This window comes from Sceloporus occidentalis, unplaced genomic scaffold, assembly GCF_023333645.1.
Source record: "Sceloporus occidentalis isolate IW3139 unplaced genomic scaffold, rSceOcc1.0.p SCAF_5, whole genome shotgun sequence".
NCBI lineage: Eukaryota > Metazoa > Chordata > Lepidosauria > Squamata > Phrynosomatidae > Sceloporus > Sceloporus occidentalis.
Genome location: NW_028316985.1, coordinates 78,460,537 through 78,476,727, shown reverse-complemented (window position 1 = coordinate 78,476,727; position 16,191 = coordinate 78,460,537). Strand labels below are relative to the sequence as shown.

Sequence of the window (16,191 nt, the reverse complement as noted above, 5' to 3'; positions counted from 1 at the left end):
CGCTTTGGGGAAAAAATGAATGTGTTCTGCATTTGAATATAGGCTTATTTTTATTTATTTTGTAACAGACCCTCTTTTCTCCCACCATTTTTACTGAGGCTTTGGCTCTTATGAAATCATGGTGCCCATTAGCTGCTTCATTTCCAAGCTGCTGTGCTTCATGAAAGTTTAGTATATTATAGGTGAAAAGATATATTTGTGCAGCTGTGGAAGAAGATGAAGCTGTCTGTCAAGGACAACAACAAAGTAGCAGAGGTTTGAAAAGTAACCCCCCCCCTCCGATACTGTTTAATAATCTGCATTTAGATGTTTCCACATCCATTTGTACAAACAGCAGGAAAGCTGTTGGAGGCTAACCCTGAGAAATATGGAAGAACTTTTAGTGCATCTTGGACAAAGTAGCTCTCGACTGTTGCAGTGCTTTTGGCTGCATAATTTTGTACATGCCAGGCTTGGAATGGCCATGTTTAATGTGTCACTTGTGAGTAATAAGGCACAGAGAGAAGAATAAATTCTGATTTTGTTGGAATAGCAATGCAGAGTTAATATTTTATTTCCCCTCCCCTTTATTGGATCAGATGCATAGAATGTATCTGCTGTCTCTGAAGGACTAATTTTGAGATTAATGGTGATCACAACAAAATAATCCTTGCATTATTATATTGGATGCTTCTCTTTTAGGTGGATATAGTATTAGAGAAGAAAAAGGTCTGAATCTGGTATTTATCGTTGTATTATTATTATTTTTAAAGAAATCAGTTCCTTTTAATGTTCTGGAAATTCCCTACAGAATCAAAGAGACAATCCTTTTATACAACACTGCAGAGAGAAGCAATTTCTGTGTTTGAGAACAAAAGAGTAATATATATCTTAGCAAATACCTAATGTAATGTAATGTAATGTAATGTATGTGTATGGTTACTCTTGTAAATTAGTTGTATGGATTTGTTCTAAGCTTCATGGATAACTTAGCAACTTGAAATTTAAACCGTGTTTTCTTTTTAAAGGCCACCATTCACTATCACTGTAGTGCTGTACTTTCTGCAGTAGCATTGCATAATTAAATGAGTTTGGAAATGATTCCATGTTCTGTATTCACCAGTATGTTTTGAAGCACATTTTTTATTGTCTGCTTGGCTGAATCTGTTCATTTTTATCTTTGAACACAGCAATGTTTAGGTCTTATTTTAAATCATTTTTTAAAGCCTGTCTATGGTCATTCAGATTTACATAGTGGAAATTGCATCTCACCATTTCTTTAGTCCTATGCAGAGATGAGGCAATGTTTTCCAAGTTTTGCACAAGACTCTGGTTACTGCTATGAAGAACATAGATCAGCGGCATAAATATGGCAGGCGACTTGGTTCTTATATGTTTTGGGGCCTGGTACACAGATAGGATTAGAATGGCACCGTTTCTTCATTTTTGGGCCAATAAACTCAACTTTCAGTGCATAGTTGAAGATGGGGGCAGAGTGATTTCATCTTAGGGCCCCACTGTGTAAGCTTTGGTTTATTTTATGGAATTAAAATCTAGATACCTCCTTTCTATCATCTCCTCTGAGGCAGATCAATTAAATGGTCTCCATAATGTCAACCCAGTAATTTACAATTTGTCTAACTTGATCGGGCTTAATTGCCAGAACGGTATCTAAGATGTGCTCATCAGTTTAAACAACACCTGCTTCTCCACTCTTTAGCAAGGGTTTCCCAGGAACATGGCTTCAGTAGAATAGTGTCCCAAATCATTCCCCAACCACAGTTATATTAGGCCATTTAAAGGCTTTCTGCTTTGTTCCAGATTATATCCCATGTGCATGTGTATATTTATAATGGTAGATAAAGCTGTCACTAAATATAGTAACTGCTCAGTTTTTCTCAGAATAACTTGTATCACACATAGCTGCAGCATAAAAATAAGAGGGTGGATCAGGAGTTAGCTGTGGTTAGACAAGACTCGGTGCAATCAGTGGGGCTGAAATTAGGGATGAGTAACTTGTCCTACGGATTTTAGTGAGGTTATTCTAAACAAGACTAAATCTGGACTGAGCCCAGCATGTGCATTCTTATGGTTTCTTTTTTTTTAAAATTCCAAACAACAGGTAAGAATTGGACTTCATTATAGCAGATTTCTACCCAAGTCATCACTGGTTGCTTTCCTGGAAGGTCACCCTGGTAAACGTGAAGACATGGTGAAGTTTATCTAGAATACCTTTGCATATGGAAACTGCCCTGTGCTGGCTGTTTGTGCAAAATGGTCCAGTTACTGTTCACCATGTTATTAACCATGTTATTCTTGAGGCTGGTTGTTTTTTTTAAATAGAAGGGCAGAATCAGTTCACAGTAATGATAATGCTGCATTACTGTACAACTCAAAACAGGCAACACTTGTTCTGAGATGAGTGGGAAAGAGCTGCTTAACTGGCTGTTTCTTTGAATAATTTTCTTGACCCAAGAAGTGAAGAATGGCTGACACAGGGTGCATTTTTCCACACTTAGGCTTTTGTGTGGAAATACAGGTCGTTCTGTGGCTAATCCATTCCCTTATGTCCAATCTGTCTTTTAGTGTTTCAAAAAGATGAATCGAGCTGTGAACCAAGAAAAGGCTATTGTGATACATAATTGCAGTCCCATGCCTGTCTGATCTTCATACAAAGCAGTTTAACATATTCGGGTTGGTTTCTGTCAGTTTGAAGAGGTGTTGAAAATTAACACATTTAGAAATTGCTGTTATAGAAGATTAAACGTTGACATGGTATATTGATTAGCTGCCCCGAAATTCAAAATGGGTTTATCCCTTATTTTGACATTACCTTCAATAGAAAGCAGAGCTGTATAAATATTATAAGAGAGCTGAAGGGTATTTTGCCTGATTAAATAGCCCATAGTATACACCCCTGTTGCAACCATTCTGTACTGTGATGTGAAAGATGATGAAAGAGCAGAAGATACATCTTGAATAGATAGATGGCTGTGTAGCAATTTTAAAGTAGCTTAATTAGGGGAACAGCTCAATGGCAATATACAATGCACAACATATAAACACTCATTTCTTTATCTTGGAGGATGTTATGTCATTTTGGAATGTCTGCATCTTAATTAAGCTGTTTAGTTTGTCTCTATCCATTTACCAAAATGGGAAAGAGAAGTTTCCTTTCATGGTAGAATTTTGAATGGTGTATTGGGTTAGTAGGATGTGTATGACTGTGTAAAAAGTAAACAAGGTAAAGAAAACACATACTGTGCTGTGTTAAATAGAGCATACCCAAATATCTAGGAAACTAAGAATTATAGCCATCTCTCTCACTGCTTGAATTTGAAAAAAAAGCAAAACAACAACAACCCCATGGTATATATTTTGTTTTATTATCTTTGTTGTTGTATTCCTATTAATAACATATATGTAGCTCAGTTTTGCATTGATAAAAACATTTCTGGATAGTTTTACTCTCCTCTTTAGTTGCTGGTTTTTCCCCTACTGTGGGTTAGCTTCAGGTTGTTATACTTAGTGTTGACTCCTTGAACCAATTTAAGTCCTCGATTTCAGGGGGTCATCTGTAATCTGGATCCAACCCTAATGTGTTCCATCCACCAATAATCCAAAACACAGTTGATTTCCAAGTAAATCTTAATCTTATGTTTTTTTGTTTTTTTTACTAGTTAAGAATTGCATGGAAGAAATGTGCAAACATCTTCTTCCTTCAGAATCTCACAAAAAATGGCATGGCCTAAACTTCTGCAATATTTGCATTGCAAGATACAAAGCTGGTTCACATCAGGATGCAAAGATTTAGGGGGAAAATATTATTATAAATTGAGCAGCTAACATGTTAAAAGGATTACTTCTACTTTGTGATTGGGTACAATTTGGCAAAGGCCACTGTAATTTCCCTAGTTAGATCAGTGGGCCATTCTCTCCAGCAAATGCCTGTCTTTGTGAATCATCTCTGGAGGCTGTAAGGGTTTTTAATCACAAGAGTAATCACTGATAAACTGAAAATAAATTTGATAAATTCACCAGAGTAGGCTAATGACTAGAGATTAGCAACTGTCCCCTCCCATGACAGCCAAAAAATTATTTTAAAGTTAGCATGCTTGCGAAAACCTCTAAAATTGTGCTCCTGTATATAACCCCATTGTGTTGCTGGAACACTAAGAAGTGACAGGAAGGATCTCAGTTCTACAGCAAGGGTTAAGAAAAGGAATATGAACCTGATCTTAGTGCAAAAACTTTGCTTTGTTTTGCTCCTGTTTAATAATTACATGGAACACAATTTGTGCAATTTGTCATTTGAACATCATAGATATGGTTAAACATGATGAAAGTGGTCTCTTCTTCCTTGGACATTTGGGAAGCCATTTACCTGATAAGTTAAACAGAGACAGGCTGTTTTCATTGCAGTACTTCCATTGGTTCTTTGGTTCTTGAACTAGCATAGATGGTCAAAACTTTAGACTCTAAAGCAAGGGTAAGCTCGAGTGATCTGGGATGTGTGGCCTTAGAAACCTCTGGGGGCTCCTACCTGTAGAACTGAGGTAGATGGATGGTTGAATACAAAAACACATCAAGGCTATATCCACACTGGAGAGATAAGCCAGTTTGGCACCGCTTTTTTGTCTGGCTCAAGGCTATGGAATTCTGGGAGTTGGTTGTGGGGCCCAGAGCTCTACTCTGCTCTGGGCCCACAACAAACTCCAACTCCTAGAATTCCATAGCCTTGAGCCAGACAAAGAGTTAAAGCAGTGCCAAACCGGGTTATTTCTCCGCTGTGGATGCAGCCCTAGTTTGAAGAAGGAACTGAAGGAATTTTTACAACAAAGGACAGGATGGGACATACCTTCTTTTTAGAGATAAATTGTGCCTCCTGGAGGTATGATTCCTCTGTATTTTGGAAAAAAGATGAGTTAGGGGCTGTAAATGAAGATTCCGTGGACTCCAGGGACCACTAGAATGATCTTGGTGATTTGAGTTCCACAGTTATTCTTATATGTTTCAGTTGGCCTTTTCTCTCTTTAGTGTCTCAGTAGCAAACTGAATTTTATGAGTATGTAGAGTATATTTTACCATTTATCCAGGAATACAGAACATATTCTATACATATAAAATATCATCATCATCATCAATTACATTTCTATTCTACCTTCTCTCACCCCCCCCCAGCTCAAACATTGGCGGGATACAGACCGCCGCTTTGCGGCGGTCTCCCGCTGGCGCCATTTGCTCCGCGAGGGAACCGCAGCAGCCAAACCGCGCGGCTCCCGCGCGGAGCAAAAAAGAAGCTCCATTTCGGAGCTTCTATTTGCGGTGCCTTTATGACGTCGCGAGGCGCCGCTGGCGCATTCGCGACGTCATAGGTGCCGCGACACGTCTGGACGCTATGCGTCCAGTACGTAAACATGGCGGCCCCCATGTGGAAGGGGCGCCGCCATGTTGTACGTATTCTATACGTACTAGGGTTAGGGGGGTGCGGAAGCACCGCCCCTTCCTAACCCTAGTACGTATAGAAGACGTACTATATGGCGGTTTGTATCCCGCCTTAGTTTCTCCTTCTACCCAATCTTTACCCAGAACAAACCTATAGGATAGATTCAGGTAATAAACAGTGAGTGGCCCAAAGTCACCCATTGAACTTCATGGCTGAGTGTAGATATGAACCTGGGTTTGTCCAGTGGTAGGTCGTATTCTAACTATTACATTATTATGTTGCGTAGTGTATATTCTGGTGTTCCCCAGGACAGTGCTACTCAAACTAGTGGTACTCAAACTAGTGGTTCATGAACCAGTGCCAGTCTGCGTAAATTTTCCAGGAAAGAAAGAAACAGTTATAGTCATTGGACTCAAATATGGTGCTATTACCTGTCATGTTGGATGGAGGAGGACAAGCAACCAGTCTTCCAGATCAGATAGCTCAGGAAGTAATGTACCAAATAATGCTTACTCCTTTACTACTTTCTATGATAGATCTGCATCGTTCTATTCTCTCTCTCTTTTAAAGCCAGCTAGAATCCTAGCACTGCAGGAATTCTGGTGTTTGCCAAATTGATATCAGTTGTGACGGAAGTGAGAAGACAAGTGTTTGGCACTGGTGGGGGCCTCCTGACCAGGCTGTATTAATAACTTTCCACACATCAAGGCTCAGGCTCTTCATGTGAAGCAGGCTTGTGGTTTTAGTTGATAGATTGGGTTGTGGAACTTCCTTACTGGGATAAATAATGTAGCATTTTCATAGATAGATAAGTATGTCCTATTTCTGTTATGCAGTACATTCATTGTACCTCTTGTTTCAGAAATCCAGGACATACAGTTTTTTTAATGGGCTTTCATTTACCCTTTTGCAGCCACCTGCTTTTAATGAATTTTTGGAATAAGGCATTTGTAAAGAAACAATACAAAATAGGGCAGTTGGCCACATTTCATCACAGAAGAATGAAACATCCTTTAAAAAAATAAAAATAAAAATGTTTTTGATCACTCTAGTTGTGATTTGTATAGTCATTGTCTATAGCCATTTGGGGGTGGGGGAAACCTGTGATCTTACACCTTCCTCCCTTTCTCTGGGGCTAAATGTGACAGTTTTCTATCAGTTGTCCTTGTCCCTGAATCCTGCATGTGCCTTGTATATGAATAGTACAGTCATTGTTTGAGTGTGAATCCTTCAGTATTGAAAACAATATCTACACACAAGAGGTTCAGCAGGTTCAGGGAAACTCCAAATTTGCAGAAGTGGGCATGTGTCTATATGTATTTATGTCAAGAAGAATCATAAGAATGGGGAAACACTAAAAACAGCTCGGTGAGAAAAACATGGTCATAGACTGCTGAGTTCTGGCAAGGTGGGGGATACAGAAAATGAGAGAGAGAGAGAGAAGAGGGAATAGAATAATATGGTATATCTGGGCGGGGGGGGAGCACATGGGATATATTGAACAGAGTGCAACATTTTGATGCAGAGACCACTTGTCCATGTCTAATTTTTCTTTCTTCATCTAAATCCCATCCTCTAATGCAGGGGTAAGGTGAGTCAGCATGATGCAGTGGTTTGAGTGTTGGATTAGGGCTGTGGGAGACAGCGGTTCAAATTGCCATTTAGCCATACAAACTAATTCAGTGACCTTGGGCAAGTCATACTCAGCTTCAGAGGAAGGCAGCAACAAACCTCTTTGAGGAATTTTTCACACTGGGTTTTCACAAGTGTTGCCATCCCAGAAAAGCAAGCAAATTCGCTAATGCTTATCACACACAGAGCACAACAAGGGGTTAAAAGCATATTACTTAGTCAAGAATGTGGTTCAAAAGCAAATATGGATTTCAGACGGATGAGGACAAATCCCCTTGCTAGCTTGGAAATAACTTTTTTGTGCATACCCCAAATTGTCATTTCCACAATTTTGGAACTTCAAGGGACAAGCTCCAGAGAAGGAAGGGAAATGGGGAGGAAAATCCTTTTCCCCCAGAAGCTGTTTCAGAGGAAGGCAGGCTGAAGTTTGCAAACTCCCATAAAACCACATACAAACAAACACACACGCAAGAGAGAAAGAGGAAGTGGCTGGTCTATAAACTTGCCTGATTTTAGTGAGGGCTGAAACTGCCTTCCTTTTCCAGGACATAACCTCCATTTGTCCCTCCTGTGCAGGAGGAATTCCAAAATGTCCTCTCTCTTGCTGTCCCACCAGTTGTTCCCTACTGTAGGAGGAAGGAGACCAGGTGCACGAGGGAAAGAGGTGTGTGTATATAACTCTTTAAGAACAAGGCTTTCTCCCTCTCCTTGGCACAGCAAGGAACCTTGGGAAATCTGGGAACAGGGAGAATCAGGGACATGGTTTTCAGACTGCCACAATTATGTGAAGAGAGTGAATTCACGAATGAACTGGACATGAAAACACAGTATTTTTGTGAAAATGCTTATTCCTTGATTCACCTCACTTTCTGTCTGGACCGGTTGATGTTCTTTTTGTTGCCTGTTTTATTGAACCATTTCCTGTATGCTATGTGTTTTATTTGTATTATCCTATCATTTCTTAGATTGTATGCCAAAGGCAGGTTTACTCTTTTATATTTGTTGTTTTTATGTACAGCGCTGTGCAAATCTACAGCGCTATATAAATAAAGAATAATAATAATAATAACATTGTTGGAAAAGCAATTGAGAAATTGTTCCTAACGTCCTATATGACCCTGCATTGTGTCCAGTTTAACATTTCAATTTTCCCCGTGTGAAAAAGTCCTGAGCAAATCTTGCCAAGAAAAACCCATGGCCATGGCAACGTGTGTCAGAAATGACATGAAGCTACACAGTAATAGAGGAGCAGGAGTCACACAACTTTCCAAATGTTGATGGGCTGCAACTCTCACTAATCTGTCTAAGAATGTTGGGAATTGCAATCCAACACCATCTGGAGGATGATTTGAATTTATCCACTCCCTGGTCTGATGGAAGATATGGATTAGATGTCTTGCTGAAACCCATCATCACCATCGTGTATCCAAACCTTGCTGGACCTCCCCCTCTAGAGGGGGAGAATTAATGACAAAGACAATGAAATGAAATGGACACATTATTAATTACAGCTCATGTAGAATTTTAGGCCAAATAGAGCATGGATCCACTCATCAGCCAGCCCATATGCTAAGTGATAACATGCCTGCTGTGTGGCATCCTGGGATCAGGGCTCTTCCCACACATTGAAATGACTATGTTCTTATAGGATCTTCCCTCCCCTTTTTGGAGTAGATAAGCAGATATTACATAGAATAGAACAAAATTTGTTTCCACTTAAACAGATTGCCTCATTTCCACAAACTGTAAAGTTTTGGTAGGACAAGTAACATTCATGAATAACATAAAAAACCAAGTTGCCATGAGAGAGCTGATAGCCCTATTAGCATGAAGACTGGTTGTGCTTATGGGTGGTTTTTTCTCTCTTCTCCAGTTCCATTAAGTGGCAGCTAACAACTTCAGGGCAAAACCAGAGAATGAAGACAAAGAGAGGTGGAAAATAGATGAGATGTTTTCAGATGGAAGGACAGGTGGCATTCCAAATTATGTAATGTAGCGGTGGAACAGAATCTGGACTGCTAATTCCAGTTCTGCCAGTGAAAGACCTATTACTGGCTGCCAACCAGTGCTTTCGATTGGATAGCTATCTGGGTGTGTAGCTATGTGGTGTATCAGAGGGCCATTGCAAGGCTCGGGAAGTCCTAATCTCCAGTCTCCCAGTGCTTCGTGGTACAAACTGGGAGTGGGGAGGAGGAAATACTTCTGCACTAAGAGGAGATATAATTTCACTGTAGGAAAATCTGTTTGTTTAGTGTCACATAGACTTCCTGAATTATCTAGAGAAAACCAGTATAGGTACAATGTTAATATTTGTCCATACCAGCTGCTTATTGGTATTCCTGCCACACACATCCTACTTACCTTGATGTTGAGCTATACTAGTTTCTGACTATTGGTGCTCTGTGTGGCTTGTTTGCTCAAGAATTTCATAACCAGGCTTGGTCTACGTATGCAAGGGGGGGGGGATCATGTGCTCATTCAATCCCATACCATTTGTGGGAACCTGGCAATTCTCCCCCTCCAAAATGTAACGTTAGATTACAAAATATACTCCCATTGCTGCAAAAGCTGATATGAGGGCTCCAGAATAGCCAAACTGCTCCCCTACCCTCCCTTTCTTCCCCTTTGTATGCATTTGGCATCCACAAATTCTGCATCCACTGATTCACATCCATAGCTTGAAAATATTCTCTCCCCTCCCCCAACATAATTTGAAATGTAAACCTTGATTTTGCCACTTTATACCATTTGTTCACACCATTGTATAAAATGAGACATGAGCATTTCACAGAGATTTTGGTATCCATGTGGGTTCTGAAACCCAAACTCAGAAGATGCCAGGGGTACTGTAAACTAAGGGTGTGAACTGTGTGGTCCTGAAATTCCCAGTATTCCTTACCATTGGCTTTGCTGGGTATTGTAGTATAATAGCTTTTGGAGGGCTGAATAATTCCCAAACGTGTTGTAAACGCTCTTTTTGTATAAAAGTAAACCTTGTATCACCAAAACGCCAGAAGTCTCATGTGTCCTCTCCTCTAAAAAAATTGAACAATGGATGAAGAGTGAAATGGAAGAAACATCCTGCTTCATTGAGGGCTCACAGGCACAGGTACATAACAGTAAACTATGATCTTAATTGAATGGCTAAATTGGGCTTGAAGGATGGTGGTGAAAGTATGCCTATCTATTGTACCTGCTACCTGAATGGAATTCAGGTTGATTTTTTTGTGTAGTTTAATTTCAAGCATCAAAAGACTCCTATATGCTGTACCATATTTTATATGTTTTCTTATTCTTCTAACTTAGATCGGTAGTTGGTTGTTACCATAACAACTGCAGCATGACCATCAACAAAACTACACTTTAATACTCAAATTTTGTTCTATTCTATGTAATTTCTAAATCCAGGAATAATAATGCCATACTGGACTTACCCTTCAACTTTTTTCAAGCTTTACTCTAGCCTGGGGAATAGTTGCTCTACCTGAAAGAATGTTGATGCTTTCTGAGAAGATTTAGCAAGCATACTGTTTGGTTAAAAAATTGATCCCCTAAGTATTTGACAAGAAAAGGAAAGAAAAGCACACACACCTTCTGTGAAAATGTTGTCTCACTGGATTACGAGCAACAAAATGCACTTGTTTTATGCTAGCACATTCTCCACTATTTTTTTTAATCCTCAAAAGCTCCACATTACAGATACCAAGGAAATGTGAATGGAAACAACACAGCCATTTGACTAAATGGCAAATAGAAAATGGAAAACAAAATGCATATCCCTTGCTGATTCAAATACTTGCTGGAGGAAGGGGTTTCTTTTGCCTGTTTAGAAGGGTGAGGATGTGAGTAGGAGGAAGAAACTGCATTCTTGTCATCCCTGGAGGACTGAGTTTTTCTTTGATTAGAAAGGAGGTGGGAGAGGTAAGAAACTAATCTTAGCATTGTGGTGTGGCGGGAATTCGTTTTCTCTGCTTGTTTAGGTGGGAGTGAACAAGTGTTGTCTGCTTTCTTGACTTGGCAAACTTACTGGGGCAAACAGAGCAGGAGATATGCTGCTAGTCTTCCTGTTGTGCCCTCTCCACTTGCTGCAAATGACACAACGGATGTGGTGCCTCTCTCTCTCTTCATGTGCTTTCTTCACCTGTGAAGCAGGCTGTAGAAGGCACAGCAAAACACCACAATTCTTACCAGTTGATCTGTCTGTGGACTTCTCTGATGACAGCAAGCTCAGCCCAGCCAAATCTGTTTAGCATCAGCAGTTGCTGCCTCTTCTGGGCCCATTGGAGAGCATCTATATATTTCTCTACATATGCTACATAATGTTCTACATAAAGAATATTAGCCTGGTAATGGTGAGCTCTGATGTTTTATACCTTTTAAAATTGGTGGTGGGCTGAGTAAAATCACTAACTGTGCGGTTACTTAAGATCCACTGGAACACATCCCCCTATATAGTGATTCCCAATGGGATGGCTTTCCCCACTTACATCCGTCTTGATTTATAGTTATTCCAGAAATACAGGCCCAATGTAAACTGAGATTGTCTGTGTGCAATTTGCATATGAATGCTTGCCAGATCAAATCATAATGACAGGAGATACTTCTGGATGTTCAATCTCTGGTCACTTTTTAAAAATTCACACAAGGAGTGTGAGCAACAAGAGAAAAAAGAATCTCTTGATTTTAAGTTGTATTGCTGGTCAGTGATGACAATAATACAGTCAGCCTTTCTTATACATGGAATTTTTATCCACAGATTTAAGCATCCATGGCTTGAAAATATTCATACAAAGTATGAATTCCTGATAGCTAACCTGGATTTTCCATTTTATATAAGGGACACCATTTTGCTCTGCTATTGTATTTAATGGGACTTGAGCATCCATGGATTTTGTGAGTCATGGGGGGTCCTGGAACCAAACCCCAGCAGATAACAAGGTCCTACTATACTGAACAAAGGTTATCATCAAGGCCACCTCTTCCTGCATGATCATATGAGTGAGTGTACCAACCTAAACAAGTAGTTTTAACCCAATATTAATCTATCCTTTGAGATAATTGTTTGATGCTTTAAATCACATGCCATTATAAATATTATCAGATGTATGGGATGTGTTTGTGTACACACATATGTACAGGATATAAAAAGTGTGTATGTGTGTGCGGATGTTTTCAGATTTGGATATTTAAAACCTGAGTTCACAGAGACATATTGTAAGTACTTTTGTACGTAAATATATGTACAATACCTGGTATATGAAATCTGACATGCATTTGATACTCTGGTGATGTCCACTGGTGTTCCTAGGGATGGTGTCACCTAGTTAATAACGTATGGTGTCACCCCCCCCCCCCCCATTGACCTCCTCCCATTCCACACCCATATAGATTACTTAGTAACTTTTTTGGACTAATTTACTCATAAATAATTTCTGTATATCATTGAATGTAATGGTAACAGTTGTGACATAAACAACTAGCAAAATTAAAATTACAGTATACCTTTAAATTACAATATCCTATGCACAGAATAAATGTGTTTACATATAGTTCCATGTGGGTAAAGTGAAATTTGGTAAAATGTGATGTTTTAAAAGAATTTAAATAAATTAAATTTTGAAATTTTAAATATTATTTAAAAACAAAACAAAACTAGGCCCTCTTCTTTCTCCTCCTACTGAGATGCACCCCACTCACACTATCTCTTCAGCAGAAATACAGGTGAATGCCACAACCAATTTCTGCCAGAATGCAGATATTTGAGGAACAATGGTGTCAGCCCTCCCTTAGGGTATCACCTGGTGTGGTCTACACTCCCCACACTCCCAGTGATGCTATCAGTGATGTCAGTTAGACCTTGACACTCTTGATTTTCTCATTTGGAAAAACCTAATTGCATATTCTGCACAGTGCTGGAAGGTTTGCAGTTCTGTGCCTTTAAGTCATTTCTGACTTATGGTGATCCTAAGTCAACTGTATTGTGGGGTTTTCTGGAGTTAAGAGTGTGTGACTCACCAAAGGTCACCCACTGGGTTTCCATTGCCAAGGAATCAAACCCTGATCTCCAGAGTCATAGTCCAGTGCTTGAACCGCTCCACCATGCTGAATCCTGCTGGAGAGTATATAAAATTCATATACATAAATTACTGATTAATCATGCCATTATATACAAGGGTCCATATAACCATGTTTTTCCCTTCTAGTCTGTCTGGAACATTAAAGAGTTACTTAGTGGTAATCTATGGATTTATTTACTGTGCTATCTCTACAATTGGACAATTGCTGTACTGGACAAAAATACAGTCAGACTTCCCCCTCCTCCCATGTCATGCTAAATCAGGACTTGGCAATTGTGTGTGTGTATATATATGGGGGCAATCTTTGCTCCTGTGGCAAGTCATATTAGCACATCTGGGGCTGAAAATTGGATGAAAATGTGAAAATTACATTTAGTATGCATTTTATGAGTTTACAGTCATTTGTGGCTGGTTTTCAGCATTTCAATAAGTTTGGGGGAGGGAGTTGATGAATAACACTATTGTGTTGCATTTCAGAGCATTTTAGGCAGTTTTCACCCACTGTTATTGGAGAGTCTGGGAGCTCTGAGGAACAGAGTTGGGTGCCACAAAATGACTGGGGATTTCATGTAGCCCATGCTTTTGCCACACCTATGCTAAATATTTAAAACTAAGCTGAAATCCTATGCACATTTGCTGGAAAGCATGTAATGCTAGGCTTATTTGCTTGATGTTAAGCAGAACATAGGATCAGATACATATAGTATTGCCCTATAAATTCCTTGTATCTGTTTCGATCATAGTTCTATTAAGTGGTCTAAGGTGTTATTTGTTAATAATGCTTAGATGATTAAAAAATGTAAATGGTTCAGATTGCAGATTATTTGTGTTGACTGTGATCTTAATATTTGTTACGATATAAGCCTAGTTGCTGTATTTGTTTAAAAACTTTTTAATTTTTGAAATTACTTCTATAACAATCCAGTAAATTCAGTGTTTCAAGTTAATTTGTTTCAATTACAAAAGTCCAAAAGATTCCAGAGCAAGCTTACATAGTAGCTATAGGTGTGATTGCATCAATTGGCAGAGCCATAAGGTGAAACAAAAAAGGAGGAGCTAAAAAGATTCCTTCACTTTTAAGAATTCTAACCAAACAAAAACAATTTATTCCTCATTGTTGCTGTTTAAGTTACCTCTGAGGTTGAGGTGACCAGAGTAAAATGTGGGTTTTGAAGAACCTCTTAATAACTAGCAGAAAGTAAATTGTACAGGAGTAGAGACCAGCTGTTTAGAAAATGTTGATATTTCACCCAGGACCAACAAAGGGTTGGATATAGCCTGAGACAACAAGATACCTAAAACATATAGGATGAACTTATAGGGTTTTTTTTTTATCCACTGATTCAACAATCCATGGCTTGAAAATATATTTTAAAAATATATAAATTCAAAAAAAGCAAACCTTGATTGTGTCACTTTGTATAAGGGACACCATTTTATGCCACTGTGTATAATGGGACTTGAGCATCCATACATTTTGGTGTCCATATAGAGTTCTGGAACTAAACCCAGCAGATACCAGGACTTGCTATATATTAGTAGGATTTATAACCAATCTGGGAATAGAATCAGCAGGTTCTGACTGATATTGCTTTAAATAACAGGTTTGCAGTTTGAAGCCCTTCTTTTTTAATGAACAAAGAGATCACAACTATATGTATTTCAGAGTAATCTTCCTTGGCTTTACCTTCTGTGCCAACACTGTCCTTTATCTATGAAGGTGGGAGATCTCGTCACAGCCATATATGCCTTGGTTATTTCCACTTCAGCCTTTGCTAATGTTTTCTGTGTGGGCCAAAAAGTGTTCATGCAAAATACAGCAACTTGTGTAGCGAAAACCATTCTAATTGTGGTATCTTAATCATACAAACTTTATTGGCTTGTACGCAGCCCTGACAGTGTTTCTTTTGACCATTTGAAATGCTAACAGTTGGGGAAGCTGGACAGCTGAAAAACAACATTTTTTCATGTCCTGTGCAAAATTTGATCTTCAGAGTAAGTCCTGCATTGTGCCCTATCTTTGTTGGAGACATGGTTGATGAGATAGGACTTTCTCATTAATGGAACATCTACCCATATGGTTTAGCGAGACCCTTCGCTATATGTATTCAGCTTCCTGAATCCAGTTTTTTAAAAGGCATTGTTTAGCCATCTCTTTAAATGATGAATAAAATTTATATGTCTAGTTATGATACTGTGCTTTTTTTGGGGGGGTGGGATGAGCATGTTGGGTTTGGATATGATATTTTTAATGTATAATAATGTACATTGTTTTTAGATATCTTGGAGGCTTTGTTGTGGAGCTAAAAGGCAAGATGAAAGTATTTTAATTTCAAATAAATGAGCATTGCTCAGATAATTAAGCACTGCTTAAAGATTACTGAAATGTTAGAATCCTGTTTCACACATGAAACGTTCTAACATTTCCGTGATCTTGAACTATGAATATTTATTATGAGTAATATTTGTTTGTTAAAATAAGCTTATTTATTAAAATATTAAAATAAATAAGCACAATTAGTTTATTTATTAAAAATAAATAAGCATAATGAGATTGTTAGCAGGGGACACATTTTGTCTTCAGGGACTATGGAATTCTTTCACATCTTTTGGTAAGATATGTACATTTGGACAATTAAGAAACAAGAACTACTTTTACTTCCCATTTCCCATATTGTACCATGTCAAAAGCTACTTGTTATTCAGTGGATCAGAAAACAAGCAGTGAAGTTCATTGAAAATGAAAATCTACTTTAGTTTGCAGCAACTTTCAAAAACAGCTGTTTGGTGGGTTGGGAAATTCAAGATTTTTCCTAGTTTGTCCCCCCCCCCCCCCCATGTTTCCTCACAATCCAGGGTGAATGAGAGTTGCTAAGCATCTCAGTTCAATTATGAAAAGATTTCTACCTTTCCCCATATCTCTGCATATTCTAGTGATTTGATGTGGCTAACAGAGATTGTCAGTAGGCACAGAAGAGGATCATTAGAAGGTTCATATTTTAATGAACTACGGCGGGATACAAACCGCCATATAGTACATATAGGATACGTACAAGG

The 16,191-nt window shown here is 38.8% G+C and overlaps 1 protein-coding gene across 7 annotated transcripts in view; it reads left to right on the top strand.

Moving 5' to 3' along the window:
• Window positions 1-16,191, top strand: part of LOC149312355 (chemokine-like protein TAFA-5) — a 358,468-nt gene that overhangs the window by 119,775 nt on the left and 222,502 nt on the right. The window lies entirely within an intron of this gene.